Below are 7,891 nucleotides of genomic sequence, written 5' to 3' on the forward strand. Positions count from 1 at the left end.
TTTTTTTTTGTTTGTTTTTTGTTTGGTTTTTTTTTGGGGAAATGAGTGCCACAGGGACAGCAAAACCAAATTCTTTTGTTCTGTCGAATTCAGCATTTGCTAAATTCCAGCACAATTCCTGCCAGGTGTTGCCAGAGCAGCTGGATGTGCCAGCCTGCCTGGGTGTGCCCACGTTCCAGGCCCTGCCAACTCCCCAGAAGATTTTCTCTCCCGGACTGGGTTACTAAGACAACAGCTCCGCTCGATTCTTTGAAGCCAATTCATTATTCGAACGAGCAGAACGAGTCCTTCTGCCACTCCTCGCGTTTCTCCAGTCATTTTTAGCTCTCACATTGCCTCGGGCTGGTTGCAGGGTGCTGACTTGTTAATTCTGCAGCCTCTCTGTTCTCTGGGAGCTGGGGAGGTGCTGGCAGATGCTGCTGGAGCCGTTCTCAGAGAGATCCTGGTCTGGGATGCTGCTGTGTGACAGCCACAGGAGGATCAGCTCGAGCCCAACAGGCAAATTCTGGGTTTCTGGCCCATATTCATGAACAAATCCATCAAAAGGAGGTGGCAGCACGTTGTGGTTTCAGATTATTGTGATTCACTTCACATTTATTGTGATTTACTGTGCAACATGCCCTGGACTGAGAATCAAACAGTGGGAGGAGAATAAATACATTTGGCTTGAGAAGAATTTCTTTAAATGTCCTGGAAAACAGAAGTGAATGATCCTTAAGGAACCCAGGAATGTGGCTGAACTGCAGCATCACAGAAATTCAGCATTCCTACATCATTGTCAGTGCTCTCTGTGATGGACCAGAGGGATCCATGGATTGATTTCAGATTAGTCCTTCCAACATCTTTAAGACTGAGCAGTGAAATGATTTTGGTGTCTTCAGTCCTTAATTTGAAGCACTTAAAAAAACCCAAAACCAACAAATCTGAACATGAGCTTCCTGGAGATTCGATCATTGCCATAAATTTTGCATTGAGGGTGCTCCAGGATAATGAAGATGGTTGGAAAATCTGGATAGAGGGAGAGAGGTTAGCTGAAGGAAACATCCTAATTGCATAAACCATTACTCCAGGGCAAAATGTAATGAGATTTTTTTCAAACATGAGCTGTCTGCAGTGAGACATCTCTTTAACCTCGTGCCATCATGCCACACCAGTAATTGTTAATTTTGAATGAATTCCTCTTCCACCTCCATGTCACTGGTGCTTTTGATTATTCTGAAAGAATCACAACAATCCTCAGGACTGATTTCCCTATCAGAACAGCTTCTAAAAATGAGATGTTGTGAGGGTGGCTGCAGCAAGGAAAGCCAGTGGGGTTTGGGTGCCACTTCAGCTCCTGTTGCCCTGGAATATTGGAGATGCTGAGGGCTCTTCCCAGCCCTGACTGGGACAGTGAAGCAGACTTACAGGGAGGAATGTGAATCACAAATATGACTTTTTTTGACAGGGTTGTTGGGTTGGGTTTTTAAAAATTCTTAATTTTCCCCAAAGCCATGAGGATTGATCAGCCCCTCAGTGCCTGGGGACATCAAACTGGATGGTTCCATTGCAGTGGCTTCATTTTTCAAATGAATGCTTTTATCTGCCTTTTTTTCTTTTTTCAAGAACTTTCTGACCGATTCTAAAATTCTTGTCACTGAAAGACTGAGGAGCTATCAGCAGAGCTGTAATATTTGCTTTTATCTGTCATGTATATCTTCACTTGCTTTGAGTTAATTTGTCACATATTTTATAATTACCATTAACCATCTGAAACCTTCTCTGGATGAAATGCTCTGCCAGGGTGGCTGTTTGCAGTTACTCACTTTCAATTAAGCAGGTTTTAAAATAAACCTTTTGATCTTTTCTGTATTTTCAGGGCCTGCCTTTTGGCTTCACCACACTGGATTTTGGCTTCTGGTTCATGAGTTTTGAGCAACCTTTTTGCCCAAATATCCTTGAAAATACTGCAAAGTTCACATAGGCTGATTTCATTTATACTTTTTGTATCAATTATGTTATTTATATATATATTACATATATATGTATATGTTAAATTATATTATTGAGTGTTAAGAGGTATTTTCCCCACTTTCTTATATTTATCACTAAAAACATTTCCCAACTCAATGAATCCTTTGCATTAAGCTACAAGGAGCTATTTAGTTTATGTGCAAGGTATATTTTATTTAATATTGATTTTTTTCCTTTTTTGATGTGTGGTTTGTGCTTCCTTAAAGGCTGAGCCGCTTTTTTTACTGACTCAGCTCCAAAAGTGCACCCAGAGTTTATTGCTTTGCCTTCCAGTCCTGCAGTGCAATTGTTTCTGCTCTGGGATGTTTGGGCAATCTCTCCCTGCCAGATAAGGGCACATCAAAGCCTTTAATAGTTTATTTTACAAGGAGATTTTGGAGTCTTTCTAATCTGCTGCCACGATTGCTTATCTTCTGCACTGCCACTTGTTGAGTGAAAGGATAATCTTCCTTTTGGATTAGGCTGGGAATTTTAGAGCAAAAAGTGCCCATGTGAGAGGAGTTTATTGTGGTGCTTCTGCTGAAGCTGAGGGAAGTGACTGAGCCCAGATCAGCTTTTCATCCTGCTTAGCTGCCAGCATTAACCACAGCAAGAGCAGGAAAGGAAAATCAACAGAATTATATAGAAAAAAATTATATAGAATTATATAAAAACAGATTTTCTGCCTTTCTTCTAGAAATGAAGGGACAAGCAAAAAATGGCAGTGAATCAATTTGAAAATGTTTTCTGGGGTTGCTGAGGTGGTCTGGGCTGAGATGCCCTTTAAGGAATGGGCAGGATTAAATCAAAACTCCCTCACATATTCTGATTCTGGTAGCTAAGAGCTGCTTCAAACCAAGCTGTTCTTCAGGGTCCTGTTGTTATTCTGAAATTAAAATGCCTAGAAATGTAATCTATAAAATGAATAAAAACCAGCTGGTGATGTTAAATGGGCTGGGGCTTTTAAAAAGTCAGATTTTCACCTTTTCAATCCAGTTTTGAATGGTGGCAACAACACCTGGACGTGTCTAAAATGCACTTAGATATTCCCCTGAATATAAATTTTATTCTTTCCTGTCAGTGGTTTCAAGGGCTTGTCACAATGCAGTACAGTCAAATTCCTTAATTTAAGTTGGATACAGGAAAAAAAGCTCCAGGAGAAAAGCCACTAAAGAACTTTATCCATCCAAATCACCAATTGTTTACACTTTTAAAGTAAGAAATGTCACAAAACCTTGAATAATAGCAATAATAGGTTTCTGTTCTGCTCATTAAAACACCGAGTTGCTAAGCACATTTATAAAGACAATCTGTGTAATTAGATTTGCAATTATACATTTTGTTTAGTGGCAAACAGTTTGAAACAAAGCAGAAAATGTGATGGCAACATTAAATATTCCCCAGAAATGCTTTTTAGGAAAGCTGCCCAGAGGAGGGCTGACAGAAGGGGCTGGTTCTCATCAGAGGGATTAACATTTGTTCAAGTTTGGTGTCGGGGAAATGAGGTGTCCCAGGGTGGGAGGAGGGTGACAGCAGAGCTCCAGTGCCATGGAAACAAACCCTCACCCATGACTGATGGCCGTGGCTCCATCCGAGCAGCACTGAGCTGTCCTGAGCTCAACCACAGCTGGGAACTGGATCCTGGCTGAGCCATCCAATGGAGCATCCATTGGCGTGAGACTGACCCTCCCAATTAACCCTCCCAATTAAATAACCCGCCCAATTAACCCTCCCAATTAACCAAGGAGCTGCTTGATCCCCTCACAGCAGCCTGGCCATGCCATGGGGACTCAGAGTGTCCCCCAAACAGCTCCGTGTGTGCCATGAGATGTCACCCCTGTTCTCATCCAGGGCTCACTGCGCTGCTGGCTCGTGGGCTGTTCCAGGATGTCCAGAAAAGAGGGAGCAAGCTGCCAGAAAAGTGATTAGTGGGTGGCATGTCTCCAGATCCAGGGGACTGCTGACCAGGAGTCCTGCTGGTGGCCAAAGGACAGCCTGGATGTCATTATTGGTGTCCCCACCTTCGGCAGGGGCGTTTTCCATCCCGTGCTAGTGAATTCCTGCAGGGAAAGATTGACTGTGCAGGAGAACCTCCCGTGGTGAGAGCCCAGCTGGAATCCTGCACCCAGCCCTGGGGCAGCACTGGGAGGAGCTGGAGCTGCTGGGGGGAGCCCAGAGGGGGCTCCGGGATGGGCAGAGGGATGGAGCAGAGCTGGCACTGCTCACCTGCACAGGAGAGCTGGGGTGAGCTCAGGGTGGCCTTGCAGGGCCTGGAGGAGCTGCAGGAAAGATGGAGAGAGGATTTCCGAGGGATGCAGAACCCCTGAGTTTGTGCATTGCTTTTGTGCTTTTGGCACAGGATTGAAACCCACTCTGGCAAAATTCTGTTTCCTGCAAAGGGAGGGAGACAAAATCCATCCTTTCCACCTTCCCAAGCCCCAGGGGTTGGGACATCTTTGGCTTTTCCTACCTGCAGTCCTGGGGAATGCTCTCTCTTTTCCAATTCACCCCTTTGATTTATTTATTTTATTTAACCCAAATGCTCGTGCAAATTTAACCCTGCCCCAAGGAAATGGCAGAATCCAGCCCCCAAATCTCCTGCTCCTAAGGCAGCACAAGATAACAAACTGCCTGGTAAACTGGCACTGTTGGGTGTCTTTTCCAAGTGCCATCTGCAAGAACTATAGTTAGAACATCTCCTTTTTCAAAACTCACTTAACAGCGATAAAAAGATCAAAAAACAAAATTCTGAGTGTAAATTTTCTGTAGGAATAAATGCTAAGAGCTGCACTGGGGCAGGAGAAGGATTTGCCTTGCAGAATTCTTGGGACGAATGCTGCTCTGTGCACAGCGACACGGCAGCCCTGTTAATTGATTATTTATTGTCATTAAACATTGATTATCAGTGGTTCCTGCTGGCAGGCACTTGCTGCACCACGAGCTCAGTGCCTTGCTGCTGCTAGGATGGGGTTTTTATCAGTTAAATGTTCAGTCTCATGAATTTTCATGTTTTGGCACTGACTGATATCTGCATAGTAATTCTGTGTGCACTTCACTAATGCAGTTTTCTACCTGGTGTATTTAAAAATCCCCAGGGTGAATAAAGATGTTTTAACCAAGGGTCCTGCCCTCACTCCACTGGGGAATGCTCAAATTTATGCTCAATTTTATGGGTGTTTCCTAAATTCTGTGACCCAACACAACTCAGCCTGACAGAGCTGGACATTGCCTGAGTGTTAGAAACAGATTGAGGATGATGTACAGAGAAAAACGTACAGGAGGAGGAGATGGAACAGCAGGGAAAAGTACCTGAGAAATCTTCATTGCAGCAGAATTCATTCACTCAAAATTAATTAGCACCATGACACGTAAGTGGGGAAGGAATTTCTGAGCAGTTTTATGCTGAGGATCCAGAGTTTGCACCAGAGGAGAACAAGCCACAGTCATGAGGCAAAATTAATCAAACCTCTGCATTCTGAAAGAAATAAATGTGGGATGAATTTCTCTTTTTTTTTTTTTGTCTTTCTCCAGAGTTAAATGATGGAAGGCAGCACTTTGCAGAGGGAGAATAAGGGATTTCTAAGTCTGCAGTAACACGAGAAAACCCATCCATTTTTATAAAGAATTAGAGTCTCTTATTTCACTCATTACCTGTTGTATCTCCTCACGGCTAGAACTCGTCCAAATTCACAGTTCCCACTGCAGAAATCAGGAGGAAATGTCAAAAATGTACCTCACACCACAACAAAATGAGACAGTGGAATGCCCAAAAGCTTTTCATGGACATCCTGTGGTTGAAATATTGCATTCCAGTAACCTCTGAGCACTTGGGAAAGGCAGCACACCTCACGGTGATGCTGGCATCTCCAAACTGCTCTGGAAAATCAAAACAAAAGCAGAAAAATGTTGGCACCTTCACCTTATGGAGGCAAAATGGTAGGGGAGCATTTCCTAAAGAATTATTGATGTGTGTTATAGATTTCCAGAAAATCATTTCAGGGTGATCAAATGAGAAACTTTCTTTTTTTTCTTTTTTGTTTTCTTTTTTTAATCAGGAGATACTTGACTAATCCTAGGAAATAACTTCCATGGTAAACATTGCTTCCTGAAATTAAGTGGTTTTTTATCCTTTAATTTGGGAAGTCCCAGAGATGTTTGGCAGATTTCAGCTGTGATGAAATAATATCCTGAAATTATTTTCCTTTTATTGCCAATATTATTGCTGTTATTTCCTAGGTAGAGCCAAGGGTCTCGTGCTGCAGATAAATAAGAGAAATGTAACTTCCTTTTCAAATGTCAGGATGGCATTTTGGGGAAAACTGAGTTAAAATCTGTGATCTGTGTTTGCAGGGGGCTGAAAGCAACAAGCTCATTGTAGGGCAGCACAATGAGAGTTTTGATGAGATTAAAATATAACAATAATCCACTTAAATTATTAACAACAGGCTGGTGCTTCAAAGTGACCCTTGGCTCTTATCTTCCCCAGAAATAATAGCAAAAATATTGGCATTAAAAGGAAAAGAGTTTCAGTGACAGCTCATTAAAGAGGCTTTTGACAGTTTGGAATGTGGGTGAAGACAAATTTAGTGCTGCATTTCCTCGTGGTGAGGGCTAATGGTCAGCAGAGCCCAGGGAAAGGAAAGGATTCCTGCCAAACCAGCCAGGGCCCACACTTACATTTTAAAAAGTGGGAAACAAGGTGGGTTTTTTTTTTTCTGGAGATAGCACCGAGTGGAAAACCTGAACAATGAGATTTTCTGGCACATTCTTGGAATGCATTGCCCCCATGGGAATTAAAGTGCATTTTCTCTTTGAACCGTGGCGTGTGTGAGGGATTTATGCTGTTCAAAGGGAGGATGTAAGTGGCCTCTAATATCCTCATTCATCAAAGAATAAGCACAGGCTTAAATCCACCTTGACTTAGCCAAGCTCTCAGGAATGTGTTTACCTGCAGGAATTTGCCAGTGACTGATGAAACCAGCAGAGAGTGTTTACAGGTCCTGCCAGGGATTAGAAGGAACGTCTCAACTTGTTGAAAAACCATCTAAAGTGGCTCTGTCATTTCTTCCCTGCTCCAAATGTCTTTGAAACCCAGCCAAGCCTCTCTGGGCTTGTTTATTATTGTAATTTTTTAATCCTGGCCTTAGAAGTCACTTGATGCTTCCAGCATTAGAACTGAACAAAAGTGCATTTCAGTAATTCTGCAGCCTGGGCTGTGCCGTGTGCAGCTGCAGTGTGGGGATTTCATGGGATGGTTTGGGCTGGAGGGATCCTAAAGCTCATCCTGTTCCATCCCTGCCACTGTGCCAGGGGGCTCCAGCCTGGCCTTGGGCACTGCCAGGGGTCCAGGGACAGCCACAGCTGCTCTGGGCAAGAATATTCCTGCCCAAAATCCCATCCATCCTGCCCTCTGGCAGTGTGAAGCCATTCCCTGTGTCCTGTCCCTCCATTCCTTGTCCAAACTCTCTCTCCATCCTTCCTGGGGCTCCTCCAGGCCCTGCAAGGCCACACTGAGCTCACCCCAAAGCTTCTCCATGTGAACAATGCCAGCTCTCCCAGCCTTTCCTTACAGGAGAGATGCTCCATCCCTCTGATCAACCTGGTGGCCCCAAGGTCGCATTCCAGATTTATCTCAGAATATTCCTCTAATTTCTGGTGTGTTTTGGTGCATGGGGGTGGAAGGTCCTGCTGTTTCTGGGTGGAGCTGTTTTGTTTTATGTATTCTTTAAAAAAGCTCCATGAAAAGGAGCGGGAAGTGTAAAATCCCAACGTGAGGAGTGCAGGCTTGCCTCCTCTATCCCCAGTGACTCAGTCCTTCAGCTGGAGAGCCCTCTGAAATGCACTCCATCAATTAATATTTCACAAAGCACGATCACCTCTTCAAGCAAGGGCCATGAGC

Source organism: Camarhynchus parvulus, chromosome 20 (genome assembly GCF_901933205.1).
Source record: "Camarhynchus parvulus chromosome 20, STF_HiC, whole genome shotgun sequence".
In the NCBI taxonomy this organism is placed as follows: Eukaryota; Metazoa; Chordata; class Aves; order Passeriformes; family Thraupidae; genus Camarhynchus; species Camarhynchus parvulus.